The sequence below is a fragment of the Alligator mississippiensis genome, chromosome 1 (genome assembly GCF_030867095.1).
Source record: "Alligator mississippiensis isolate rAllMis1 chromosome 1, rAllMis1, whole genome shotgun sequence".
NCBI classification, from domain to species: Eukaryota; Metazoa; Chordata; order Crocodylia; family Alligatoridae; genus Alligator; species Alligator mississippiensis.
The window spans coordinates 442,855,844-442,870,956 of record NC_081824.1 but is presented as its reverse complement, the minus strand read 5'-3'; positions in this window follow the sequence as shown (position 1 = coordinate 442,870,956).

Genomic DNA, 15,113 nt, shown 5'->3' with positions numbered 1-15,113 from the left:
GGTAGGGTCAGAAGGGACCTGAGCAGATCATCAAGTCTGACCCCCTCGCATGGCAGGAAAGAGTACTGGGGTCAAACAACCCCAGTACGGTGTTCATCCAGCCTCCTCTTAAAGACCTCAGGGTAAGAGCCAGCACCACTTCTCTTGGAAGTTGGTTCCAGATCCTAGCCGCCCTGACAGTGAAGTTGTGCCTCCTGATGTCTAGCCTGAATCTACCCTCTGCCAGCTTGTGACCATTATTTCTAGTCACTCCTGTGAGTGCTCGTGGGAACAGGGACTCCCCCAGTGCCTGCTGGTCCCCCATGATTAGTTTGTAAATGGCCACTAGATCCCCCTCAGCCTTCTCTTGTGGAGGCTGAACAGGTTCAGGTCCCTTAGCCTCTCCTCATAGGGCCTGCCCTGCTGCCCCCTGATCATGGGGGCGGCCCTCCTCTGAACCCTCTCAATGCTGTCCACATCCCTCCTGAAGTGCGGTGCCCAGAACTGGACGCGGTACTCCAACTGCGGCCTGACCAGTGTTGCATAGAGGGGGAGGATCACCTCCTTGAACCTCCTTGAGATGCATCTGTGGATGCATGACAAGGTATGGTTGGCCTTCCTGACCGCGTCCCCATACTGTCGGCCCATGTTCATTTTGGCCTCAATAATGACTCCAAGATCCTTTTCTGCCTCTGCACTGATAAGAAGGGAGTTCCCCAGCCTGTAGGTATGCTGCTGGTTCTTCCTCCCCAGGTGCAGTACCTTGCACTTGTCAGTGTTGAAACCCATCCTGTTCTCATCTGCCCACCCCTGTAACCTGTCCAGGTCCAATTGCAGCTTATTCCTCCCTTCTAGTGGGCCCACTTCTCCCCACATCTTAGTGTCATCTGCAAATTTGAACAGGGTGCTTTTTACCCCCTCGTCCATGTCTCTGATGAAGATGTTGAACAGTGCGGACCCGAGGACCAAGCCCTGGGGGACCCCACTGCCCACATCCCTCCAGGTCAAATAAGATCTGTCCACCACCACTCTCTGGATGCGGCCCTCCAGCCAGTTAGCGATCCACTTGACTGTGTAGGCGTCGACACCACAGTCCCCTAGTTTTTTTCAATGAGAATGGGGTAAGAGACAGTGTCAAAGGCCTTCCTGAAGTCCAGAAAGACTACGTCCACTGCTACCCCTGCATCTAAGGATTTTGTGACCTGGTCATAGAAGGCCACCAGGTTGGTCTGACAGGACTTGCCTCTACTGAACCCATGTTGGTTGCCCCTAAGCATAACCTCCCCTGCTTGCCCCTCGTGGACATGCGCCAGGATAATTCTCTCTCAACCCTACCACAATAATTATTTGCCATTCATTTGACCAAAAATGTAGGAATCAGCAGGGCATATTTTGCATTTATCCAGAATTTTTGTGTGGCTCTCTTTCTAAGTAAGTACAGACTGGATACTCTAAAACCATCCCTGTCAGATGGAAAACTGAACATCCAGGAAGTCCTGGCTTCTGGGATTCCTGCCAGTGAGGTAGTAGCCTGGAAGCCTGGCCCTGTCAAAGGCTGCCAGGAGAAATGCCATGGAGTTAAAGCAAAAAGAAGCAAAATATCTGGCATTTTTTTTCTTTGAGATGTTATACAATTTCTCTAGACCATGGACTTGACATTTCACATGGGGTGGCCTTGATGTCAGGGCTGTGCGTTTTGCTATTCTGAGGGAAAAAATCATCAAACTCTGGCCAAGAGGTACGCCTTCATAAAGACTTGTTGGATTTCTGCAACTAACTTCCTTGAAACTTCCATCCACCCAGAAGCTGAGCAGGACCTCTTGGCCCCAGGCTGCCACACTGTGGGGTGAGGTCAGACACCAGAACTAGAAGAGACTTCTTAGCATCCTGTGTCCAGACTGGAAAAAGAAGTGAAACAGAATGCACGTTGGACAAAAATTGGTCCATGTATATGCAGGGTAAGCAGTTTAGACTGTGGCAATGATCCAGGGGGCAGAGAGAGGAACTGGAAATGGAGATTGGGAAGAGGGAGAGAACATGGCGTTGGAGTTAGAGAGAGACTGGGACTAGCTGAGTCCGGGGATTGGGACTGGGAACCAGTAAGTGGGAAAGGAGGCTGGGAATGGATCCTAATACAGAGTCCAGCTGAGAGAGAACTAGAACTATCTGGATACGCAGACCAGAACAAGTGGCTTGAGGGAAGGGGGACTGCTAAATCAAACACTCAGAAATCAGATAATTTGCCACTTTAATTTGCTCCCTCTATAGTAGAATGTGCATTTATACAGTCTTTACTTTTGAGATTGTTGCCCTGTGGGGCCAGGCCAACCCTCAGGATCTCAATATTGCACTGTTAGACAGGAGGGCAGGGTGTACAATTGCACGTGCACACACTCAAACATCAATTAGGTACATACACTACCAACTCAGGCACATACACATCCAAACTAGCCTAGGTATATGCATACCTATCACCAATTCAAGCACATACACTATACACCCCAAAAGTTAGACACAGATCACTAATTCATATATCATGCACACAATGACATGTATACACACACATACACACTCACTGGTTCACACACATATAACCCACCTACACATGCATAGGTAAGTTCCTAACTTGGATGGTACAGTGTGTATGTGTGTGCTTGGGGTACCTGGGATACCGGAGTTAAAGCATAGGGAGTGAAAACTGCCAGAACTGAGATTAGAACCAGTGGACTACAGAGAAGCTGGTTGAGGAACTGAGGCTTGGGGTTACTTAAGGTAGACTGGGGCTGGAAACTGAGGCAGACAGCTGAGATATGGGGGGGCAGATAAGTGGTGGCAAGGAGGAGAAAGCCAGGAAAGAAACTGAGGCATAAACCTGGTTGCTCAGGGGAAAGGGAAAAGGCAGTGGGGAAAAGACAGTGGCAAAGAAACAGGGGGGTTGGAGGCAGAGAGAAGCTCAGGGCAGCTGCTGGAGGTGGCAGTGTGCCAGAAGCAGGAGAGAGGGAAATGAGACAGAAGTTAGAGGGGCGAGGAGCAGAGATTGGAGCAGGGCCAAACTATAGTAAAGTAAAACCCAACTAGAGGTCCAAATAACAGTTTTATTAAACAGACAACACTACACAGCCCCATGAAGTTATTGGTTCACACACACACAAGCGCTCACAATGGCAGCAGGAGAAAGAGACTCAGTGGAAGGACTGGAGTTCAGGTAGGGAAGAGAAGCAGAGTCCAAATCCTTGGTTGAAGAGGGGGTGGGGGGTGATAGTTACCTATCTAGGCTGGAAAGGGGTCCTTGTCCAGTAGGTGTTGTCCAGAGCGGGGTCACCAGCAGGGCCCCTGGGTGGATAGGTGGTGTGGCATGGTGCTGGTCCAGATGGAAAGGGCGTCCCACTGAGTCTATCTTCACTGCCCCTTTTTATAGGGGCAGACCTTGTGTGACCCTAGTGACAGGAGGCATGCCCAGGCAAGTGTAAGCCCCTGGTGTACTGAGCATGTGTGCTCCATGCAGGGATGTGCAGCTTCGGGTGTCTGTAATGGTGGGGTACAATGGTTGAGTTGCTGGTTCTGCAGGATCTTTTGTCTTTCAAATGCTGGGTTCTTGTCTCTGTTCCTGGGTGAGGTCTGTGGTTCCTGGATGAATCAATGCAGTCATGGCCTGGTTGTTACAGGCCATTCAGCAGAGGCCTGCTACCATTGTATTTCAATCATTCCCAACCATTCTCATTCATCCGGGAACCAATTTACATGGGAGGGGTACGTGACTCATACAGTTGTGACACAGGGGATGCCCGGGCAAAGGACACAAGATGGAGCTTAACATACAAAATGGAAACTTGACATGACTTATGCTAAATTACATATATAGGCCTAAAACAGTAATCACACAATATGAAAGCAGTACAAACATAATAATTATCACTTATAAAATAGTGGGTATTGATATCAAAATAGCAGGGAATTTATTTGCAAAGAGGGGAGAGAAAAATAAAACTTACTTCCTAAAATAAAATGTTAAAACTTATCCTACATCTTAGCTTACTTATACTTATCTATAGGGAATAGAGAGGGAAAGAAAAAGTCAGACATGGTTGGGGAAGGGGAGGGAATGCATATTAAAATTAATTAAAAAAGAAAAACTGGGGGGTTTGCTACAAGATCATGTACTGTCTTTTCCAAAGGGCCTGACTCACTCAGCTCCCAGGATGGACCAGGTCTTGGAGTGAATCAGACTGTAGTTGAAAATGTCATCAGTGGAGGTTGGGGGTCTGCCTAATGCAGATTAATTGTCATTAAATCTAGTTTGTTGTTACTAATTTCCTTGGCTTTTTATCATTTGAATTATTCTTCATAGTTGAGAAGACGTGTAGGGAAGACTCAGTTGCTGAAGCTCCTCTCGACTCTTGTCAGCCCTCCTGAAAAAGCATGAGTGAGAACATCCTTGAAGTGTCTCATCCTTTTTGGTGTCTAGAACATTTTATTGAATAAAGGAGTTTAAAGAGCAGGCCAACTTTTAGCAGTGATAACAGAACCTATCACCTGGGGGAAGCATCTGTGAATGAGTCTGTCACCACCCATTTCTTGAAATGCTCCTTAAGCACCTAAGGGACTTCCAGAAAATAGTTACAGCCAGGAGCAGCTGCAGCAGCAGAATGTATGCCTGTATTACACCAGCAAATATGACTGTTGTTAATCCCTTTTTCTGGGCTTCTCACCCCAGGTTACTTGCATCTGTGTTGGATACCTTGGGTGCCTCATTTTAACCAATTTGGGGCAGAGAACTAAATTTAGACTGAAAGAAGCTACATAAGGATTTGATTTGCCCAACATTATCCTTAAAATGGGTTTGATTAGTGAAGTAGGTATTATCCAGAATGAAGAAACATGACAGTCACAGCTACAATTAAACAAGGCAGTGTTTGGCCTCAGTGGATCTGAGGGACGCTGCTTCCCTTTCTATTATTAGTACCAACTGGCATCAGAAGTACCCTGAGGTTTGCGGTGAACAGCTCCCACTTCAGAAGCCTTTGGCTCAGGTTCTTTGTGTTGTTATGAAGACCTCCGGAGAAGACTGTGATGCTTCAGAAAACAGTTCAGGGATCCAAGGCAGACCATGGTAAAGAGACAAGCAGGTTTCTACATTCAAATCTCAGTTGAGGAAGTATTCATAGTTATTAGTCTTATACCAAAATCCCATAGCTAGTCACTTAAATGCAACATGGATATTGCCTGCTTATTTAACAAGAAGATATTGAAGGTACCCATGCTTCCAGCACTTTTAGTTCATGTTTATAAAGTTATTCTTATATGATTGGGATCAGTGCTTGTACAGAAATCAAGTATTAAAATAGATCTTTAAATTCTTTATCAATGGTGTAAAGTCTGACTTTGCATTATACTTACAGTAAAAAAAATGAAGTGCATAACTAACCTAGAGCAGGGGCCTTTGCCAAAGATCATGGTGTGCTTTTTAAATATAAATATGCAAGAATTCATGGGAACGTACAACAACCTCCACAGCCAGCACAGAAACAAGTCTTTATTCACTTGAAAGTACTCTGGTAATTGGAATATAATCTTTTGCCAACACAACTGGCAAGCTGATTCATAAGATTTACTTTGCTACAGTGTATTTCCTCTGCCATTATTGGCAATGGAACAGGTGTGCCCTTATAAGGGATTAGAGCCCAGGCTGACCTAGGAACATTAGCAGTCTATTTTTGATGATGGTTGTTGCCTCTGTTTCCTTCCTACAATAAACAGTTTCATTTTGTTAGATCCAAATCAGAAAAAAAACAGTTTTTCTTGGTTGTGGCTATTTTAAAAAAGGGGACTAAAATTTTGTTTACATACATCTTACTTTGTGTCTGCTATGAACACTCCCAGCCATCCAGAGCCGGGCACCTGGGAAATGAACATAATCACCCATGTTGTGAACCGAAACATTTCAATAAAAGCAATGCCACCATTCACCCTCTGGAGAAAAATTCAGAAAAAAGCCCATGACTGTTTTTGGAAAGGATGTGTTTTCAGATAGTTTCTGTATAACCACAGAACTGTACAACGGTAGACTTTCTTCGCTTGTTCATTTTTAGAAAAGCTGGTTCAGGAGATAATTGTCTCAGCCAGTTGTGAAATCAGAGGTGTTGGAAGCCATTTTAAGAACCACTGGCAGGCTGGATCAGGCTGGCAAGAACAGTACATTCACCCATTCTCAGGAAATGTATTGCAGGGCAGTGCAAAGCCATTTGACTGCCTGTTCTTCAGGATCTTCCCCCAGCTAATACTAAGAGCAGAAGGTGCATAGGTTTTATTCTGCTCTCCCTTTCCCCCTCGTTTGTTCTTTCTTTGGATTCTTTCAAATAGAGAATGAATATGAAACCTCTTAACAGGAATACCATACATGAATGGTATAATCTTACTGTTTTCTGATTGCATTTGCTAAATGTTATGAACTAGCCACAGCCAAACAAATTTGAAAATAACCCAACACCCCACACCCTGCCCCATGTGTACCTATCATACACAAATTACCATAGAATCATAGATTTGCTTTTCATGACCTAAAGCATCCTGTCAAATGCTCATCTAGCTTCCTCTTAAAAACCTAGTGAAGGAGATTCTGCAGTGTCCCTGGGCAGTCTGTTCCACAGCTTTACTAACAGTTCAGAAGCCTTTCCTGAGACTTAATCAAAATCTTTTTTTGCTGCAATTGAAAACCTTTGCCTTATGTCCTGCTCTCTGCAGCAAGAGAGGACAGTTGTCCCACATACAAACAACATATGCTGCAAATACCTTGGCACATTTTAACTATTGGTATACATTCTGGACTGTCTGGATACCCAAGAATGGCTCAGGTCAGTGCATGGGTGAGTGGTACCATCTGAGTCGGGGGGGGACACATGCCCCCTCAGCAGCTAGTCCGCAACTGGTGTGGGGGAGGTCCCCCTGTGGCCAGTCATGCCGACCAGGAAGCCAGCAGCACTCCCAAAAGTGCCATCAGTGCTTCACCTGGTGCCCCCACTCCCTGGCCAGCGTTGGCAGGGGGGGCACCAGCGCTCCCGCCTGCCCCTCCCTGCCCATTGCCTAAACAAGGAGCGCTACCTCTCAGGGGGTGCACCAGCACTCTCAGGGGGTGCACGTGCACCCCCTACGTGTCACCACTGGGTCAGTGTTTCACATAACATTGCAAAACAACAAGGATTCTGCTTCAGAACCTAGCAATTTAAAACAAGTGTAAATGTGTGAGTGCAGAATCCATACTTCATATTTTACTGCAATTATGGAGAGGCAGACCTGTAAAAGTGTGAAACATTTTATCTTTATTCTGCATAATTTTCTGCCTCTTCTGTGGTGAGCAGAATGCTAGCTAATTAGTGTTTTCTCTCCGGAGGCCTGCTGGAAAGTGCCATCCTAGACTTTTACTTTGCTCCCCCACCTTCTGACTATAAAACAGTTATCATTTGGAATCTGGGGCCCTTCCTCAATTGTTATTTTTATACTTCATTTTTATAATTGGCGATGCTTCCTGTCAATGAGGAAGCAAATGCATGATGACTAAATAAGTTCTGTGGCCAAACATCCAGGCTATGTTTGTTACTGAGTTAGCAGGAGATATTTACATGGCTATTGTTGCCCTTTTTTGCTCAAGCAGGTTTTATTGCAGGTTTAAGGTTCTTTCCATTCCAGGGGAAAACTGAGGCTATTCAGTTCACCCCTCTTGTCCATAAAGACTGTACACACAATCTTGTTTCTCTGAATGAACAAAACAAAGCAGACAATAGTCTTACTCAAATTTTTTCTTGCCTTTCCAATGAGTCCTGTGTTACAAGGAACTCAGTCTCCTCTCTCTCACAGGGCTAACTTGCCACTCAGTCCTCCTGCTGGCTTTCTGCTTCTGACAACCAAGGGACTCCAGCATTTGGCAATCAGGTTCCTTACCCTTGAGTTTGCTCTCAGTTCCAAGCAAACCCCACTTAATATTATCTTGCTTCTGCCTTCTAGGCAGTCTACTATCTTAATTGTTTCAACTGTCAGGCTCTGTAAAGGAGCTTAATTGCCACTTCCATGTAGCCTCAGGGAAGAGTGGCAAGAATGCCTATCAACTTTAACAAAGCCTGTGATCACCAGGGATCCTGGTTTTCTCTGATAAAAAAAAAAAAAAAAGCCCCAAATTTTGGATTTAAAAAAAATAACCCCAAATCCATATTTTTCCCTGATTAAAATGAAACACCACTAATATATAGATGTATATATAGTCATGAATGATGCGTGCCCCCGGGGGCTGGCAGGGCATGGTGACCGCCCACAGGCGGCAGCAGCAGCAGCAGCAGGGGCACGGCCGCAGTGAGTGGGGAGCTCCCACAGGCAGCCGCAGTGGTGTCAGTGGTGGAGGGAGCGGGGGGGTGGTATCACAGAAAAATGTGGATTTTGGGCTTCTTTTTTTAATCTGAAAATTGAGAAATTTATCAGAGAAAACCAGGATCCCTGGTGATCACCCATGCATCAAAAGTACTTACTAGCAGTCACCAATACAAACCAGCACAACCATATGCATCAATGTGACCTCCATACTTTTTCCCCTGTAACTGATTAAAACCAATTGCCTTGATCCAGTTGGCTACTATACTCAGAACTCCATATCTATATACCATTTCTTCATATCTGCCCTCTTGTTCCTTGAAAAAGTAGAATTTTTACCTACATTTTTTACAATGAAGATTTCTTTTATATTGGGTTAAAAGCTGTGATTGTTGTAAGGTGGGATGTTCTGGCTCCAATCACCAATCACAACAGAAGGATTTACATAATAGCTGTGCTTATATTGTGCTTTCCATATGCTAAAAGCAGCATTCTCCTCAGTCAATGATGCCAATGTAGATAAAGGAAATGTCAACAGAGAAGGAGGAAAGTAAGGCATTATCAGAGAGCCCAGTGCATCTCTCTGCTCTGTAACAAAAGCCTGGCAGTAATGGAGTAATGTAGCTGTCATCGCCAGGGATCCTGGCTTTGTCTGTTTTAAAAAAAATCACAAATCCTCTCATAAAAACTACTCTGCAAATTCTCTGATTAACCCCCCCCCCCCCAAATCCATGTTTTTCCATGGTTAAAATGAAACTCCACTATATATATAGATATCAGTTACAAAGTGTCATTAATATATTTACCATTTTAAAGCAATTTGGAAGCTTACCAGTGCCCCAATCACTATAATAAAATCCATTCTAAAGACCTACACATTTTGTAGGAAAATCAGAGCTCCCCCTAACCCCTTTGCTCACTAGGATGTGGATGTGGATCCAGTTGTGGCTGTCCCTGCACTGCTTTGTGGCACTGAGCAGCCCCAATATGCCAGTGCCCTGCCCATGCCATTGCCCCTCATTCCCAAGCCACATCCCACCAGCCCTGCTGGTGCCCCTCACTTCCCACCTGCAGCCCCCTGGGCCCTGCTGCTGCCCTCCCAGATGGGGCACCCCACTGCCAGGGCTATGGAGCCAGGAACCCAGGTCCACAGCCTCCTGCCTCTCACACCAGCACCTGAACCCCACTGCTACCTGCAGGAGGCGGTGGCTGCTGTAGCAAAGCTACAGAGCACAGAGCCCAGCTACCCCTCTCCCAGGGGGCAGCATAGCTGAAGCGGAGTGCATCAGTGGTGGGTGCCCTGCCCTGTTGCTCTCCCCCCCAGGGGCTGGATGGGGAAGCTCATTATTACTGCTGAGAAATCCATGCCACCATGGGGAGGTGCCCCTGCCCATCCAGCAGCCATGAAGACTACAACTCCACATCGCTACCCCCACTGCTGCTGGGTGGGCAATTGGTGCTTCGCCATGGTGGTGCAGGACTTACAGCAACAGCATTGAGCTTCTCCACCCTTCTCTGCCCTGCCCTGCCCTGCCCTGCCATACCAGGTCCCTCCTGCTGGGCTGCAGAGGCCCCTGGGGGAGGACAGCAGGGCAGGGAGTCCCAAGCCTGCAGCAGGCAGTCCCCCCACCCCATACACAGATCTGGGGGACATGTGCCCCGCATGCCACCCCCTAGGAGTGTGTGAAGTGGCAAGGAGCGAGCCCCCTTTCCACTCTCAGGCATTTTGCCTGTGGCTCTGTCCCACTCCCTTCCTTGACCGTGCAGCCGTGCATTCCAGCCCCAGGCCACAAGCCCTAGCCATTGCCCCAGTTAGGCTTGTGCCCTAGCCATAGCCCCAGTCCCACCCCTGCCCAACTCCCTTCCCTCAATGCATGCCCCCCTCCCACCAGACTCACATGTGGGGAGCTGCTCTCCAGGCTGCCTGGTGGCCATGTGCATGTAAGCATGCACATGCAAATGGTGCCCCCTGCCTGGCTGCTCTCCTCCCATTCCTCCCAGCCCCTTGCAAGCTGGAACTGTGCCAGCCTGCAAGGAGAAACCCACCACTTCCTGTGTTTTTCTCCTTTAAAAGAGAAAATTCATGTTTTCATCCTTAAAATAAGAAAACCTGGGCTTTACTGTGTTTTGCAATGGCGAATGGGAAACCTGGATCCCAGGTCATCACCCTACACAGTGAGTGTTTGTAGACATATGAAGGTGCACTGTGCAAAAAAGCATCATGTTATATGCTACAGTATTTTGCACAGCCTAAGCCAGCGTTTCCCAACCTTTTTGCACCATGGCACACTTACCTAAATAAAAAAGCACCATGGCACACCAGATGCCAACTGGCTGGGGGAAAGGATGCATGGCCAGCTGGAGCGCACTGACTGGCAGGAGGTGGGGTGGCGGCATGGTGTGGTGTGCGGCCAGCCGGACGGCATTTTGGGCTGGAGCCACGTCCCCTGCCTGGCTGGAGCCATGGTCCCCATCTGTCTGTGTCTGTAGCAGCAGCTGGGGGGTGTGGCTCCAGCCCAAAATGCCGCAGCACACCTCGACGTGCCCGATGGCACACCGGTTGGGAAACACTGACATAAGCATAGAGACATTATCAGGATCCAGGCTGCAAATTGTAAATATATCAACAAAACTTTGTGTCCAGCTGATACTTTGTATATAGCGGTGTTTCATTTTAATCACAGAAAAAGATGGATTTTGGGGTACTTAATCAGAGAATTTGTGATTTTTTTTTTCTGTAAATCAGAGACTTTCTGATGTTTAAACAGAGAAAACCAGGATCCCTGGACCTTATACAAGTCCCTGTAGCTTGGCTGATGGCACTCAGCTAATAGAATACATGTATCATCAGATTGTATCACGCCTATCAACATGAGGATGTTAGCAGGTATTTTTGAGGTTACGGGCACACCTCCTTTACTTAGAGAGAAGCACACTGGATAAAGAGAACCTATAGGAAAGAGAAAATATCCTGGTAAAAATACAGATGCTGCTAATCTAAAATAGGGGCACCAAGGGTGTAAGACTGAGATTAAAAAACCAAATCAGGGAGAAACAGTGCAGAGAATTGCATAATAGAAATAGTTACAGTACGGTCTTAGTGCAATAGCCATGTCTTGTAGCAGAAAGAGTCTAGTGAAGTGGTGGCTAAGTTAAATGGTATTGTCTTTGATTTTTCTCTGCAAACAATAAGAAGTCAAATTTATTTTAATCCAGTTTTTCAGGGATAAATTGAACTCCATATTCAACAGAGACCCCATAATTTCATTGCTCTATATTTTTCTCTTCTTAAGAAACGTGGATTTAAATTCTCCAGTGGCAAAATAAAGAAAATGCTATTATTCCTGTTTTTTTGGAATGGAAGTGTTTATATTAGGGTCTTTTCACCAAATACCTTGACGTCTCTGTAGATTCATATCTCTCTGTCTTCCCTTTTGCAACTTCAGAAATTAAATAGGAAATAGATAGTTTCATCCAAATGATTATATGCCATGATTTCTGACACATTACATTTCTTTTGCTTAGTTCTACCATGATTATCCATCTGTATCAAGGGGATGTTACTAGCAGACAATTATTATATCAACTCATCTTAATGACGAAGAGAATGACCACATGTGCAGTGCAAGATAATAAGTGAGCCAGGCTCCACAGCAGTTTTATTATTTCAGGGCATGATGAGGATTTCAATTTTGTGGAGTGTTATCAGCTCCTGATTAAAGCAAACCCTTCCACATCATCTTCTTTAGTACCCTCAATTAAAATTATAGATTTTTTAAAAATTCTTTTCATTCTCTTCTATCACCTCTTGCTGAAAAATACACATGGTACAAGCAGGCAGTAAAGATATAAATACACCTTTTAATCAGAAGAAAATCATATTTTTCAAGCATTATATATATATATATTATATATCAATAATTAAATCCACACTCTTGACCCAGAGGAATAAAAGTCAATAAATAAATCTTTAAGAGTTCTTATAAAGCGGTGTACTTCTTTCCATGACTTGTCTCTAGTTGGGTTAATTTAAATGACTGGGGGATAAAGGCTTTAAATTTAAGTTTTTTGCTGTCAAGAATGTCCTTTCCAGCTTTTTTGGTACTGTTCTGGCTGTTCAACAATATTTTCTGTATTATAAAAAGTGAATTTTGGCAAGGGCCAAAATGTCTTTTGCAATACGGGGAATGTAAAAGCTGCCTGTGGCAATCACTTAAAGTACATTCAAACAGTTTCTGCCGTGCACACATAGTATTGATACTATCCAAAATCTCCATTCACACGAATGAGGATATTCAGACATTAAGCTGAAACTGCATTTTCAGTCTGAACTATTATGTCAAGAAAATACAATTAAATATTGTTTGCACGGTAACGTGCTGTTCTGAGATCAAGGCACTTTCTGTGCATGTTTTGTTTTGTTTAACCTTGGTACGGCTTGTTAGACGAGTGTAAAAGGTTGGCAGTGTTTGAAACCCATAAAGAGATTTTGATCCTGCTGGGAGAAGATGAAGAGGGTTTTGCTATAACCGATTGAAGTAGGTGGTTCATTACATCTCCTGGAAATAAAGCAGGTGAGAATTACTGTCTAGAGAGAGACAAGAATTGGGCTGAGAAGTCCTGAGAGAAGAAGTCTAGGATTAGACAAGGGAGAAAGAATGAGCTAAACTTTGGCTTTAGTAATAAGCTATCTCACAATGCAGGGTGAATTTAAAGGGTTTTTTTATGTGTTTATCGAGCAGGGTGGGGAAAAGGGCCTGTTTATAATAGTCTTTATAATCTACCCTGAACAAGGTCTGGCATGTCACTGCACCAAGTCAGAAGCAGGCTAGGGTTGCCTTACTCTCTCTTCAGACACATACAGGGGTTAAACATTTTACTGGGAGACTCAGTGCTTTCTGTGGTTTCTCTCCACAGCCATCAAAGCATGCAGCCCGCTCCCAGGACTCACGTTCTTCCTGTAGGACCATGTCCTACACCAGAAGGAGAGCAGAGAAGGCTAGGCCCTTATTTACCTAGCTATGGAGCTAATGCTTCTGGGACCGACAGATTTTGACTAGAGAAATATTACAGAGAAAGCAATGTTCCTGGAATGACGGGCAGGATTGGAGGGCTTCACCTGCATGCCATGACCCGTCCCTATGGCCACCTGGGATCCCCAAATCACAGCTGGACTGCATGCCTGGCAGACAGAACAGTGAGAGGTACAAGTTGCTGCTTGGGTCTTGTTGTAATACCCCCAGGGTATTATTTGATTCCTGGATATCCAGGGATCTAATTTTGCCCCTGTGCTGCACATTTGCAGCATGGGGAACATTTTTTTGGTCCTGCATGTGTCTCTTGCAGCATCTCAAAGGGTTTGAGATGCTGCAAGAGGCATGTACGCGCTTGTCTGGATGTGCCCATAGTGGCCAAAACACAGCGGTGGTTTTATAAACCCTGTGTATGGGGAAGCTAAGGTAAGAGAAGCTCTGAGCCCATGTGTGAGTGCTACCCCAATGCACCCAGGCGGATGGTTTCCAGCCAGGCAGGGCTTCCTCCACCCTGATTGCCTTGCAGTGACCAAAATAAAACACTGCTTGTATAAACCCCACAAATGGGAAAACTGAGGCACAAGCTGCTATGTGCCCAACTCCCATGTGGCTGGGTACTGCACTTTGGCAGGCCAGAAGCTGGTCTGTCAGCTGGTGTGAGCAGGCTAGGGATCCATTGCGGGCTACTAGAGTGGAAAGTGGCACACTTGCTAATGAAAAAAGAGCAGACACACTCTGGTTCTCCTCTGTCAACGCCCCAGCAGAGATGGAGGGAGGGGGTATTATGGGAAAGAGTTCCCTAGCAGTTGTTCCTGAGACTGCCAGATAGTCAGTGCTGTCCACGGTGCTTGGCTGCTCTTGTCAGTCTCTAGCACCAGGGAAGCTGCAAAGCATGCTCAGATGCATGCACAAGAACCCTGTGGCTAAAAGAAACACAAGAATTCTCACTGTTTGTTTGAATGCCTGTATGCGGCCAAAATTACTTCACCCTTTGAATGGAGCATCTTTCTTCCACGGAGCCAGGAAATTACTTGTACTGTACTTTCATAACATTTCTGTCCATGATTCTCAGTTCTGGGGGATACAGAGAAAGTTAGATGTTGGAGATGGGGGAGGAGGGTTGCTTTCACCACCACTGCTGCAGTGGAGTCTGTTAAGAAAGGAGGAGCTTACTCCTCTGTGTCCTGGAGGAAAACCTATCCTATTCTAACCCAGTCGCAGTCTGACAAAGAACTGGTGGTTTGAAAAATATTGTGCTTCTCAGTAGAGTTTATTTCTATAGCAGTGATTGTCAATCAGGGTGCAATGACACCCTGGGGTGCCTTGTGATCCTTTCAAGGGTGCTGCAGGGTGCAACACAATGTTAGCACTGTTAGGTGTGCAAACACGATTCACAAGATAAACTCCGAGTTTTCAAATAGGAATCCATGTTAATAACATTCTGACCTGTTGTAGTTTTTTTTCTGCCTTATTTGCAACAGATGAATTGCTCTATTATTTTTCTGTAGTCAAAAAAAGAGTGCAAACTAAGTGCTGGTATTTTTCAAGGCATGTCTCTAATCTATTGAAGTGTGCCTTGACTCTAGAAAGTTTGAGAACCACTGTTATATAGTAAATCTCCCATTCTGTGCATACATTATGATAGCTTCTACTTTGACTTAATTCAAAACTTTCCTGTGTGGATGCAATGACCCAGCACACTGAGAGGTTCTGTAAAGTGGTTGTGCTAGAAAATTTATCACTGAT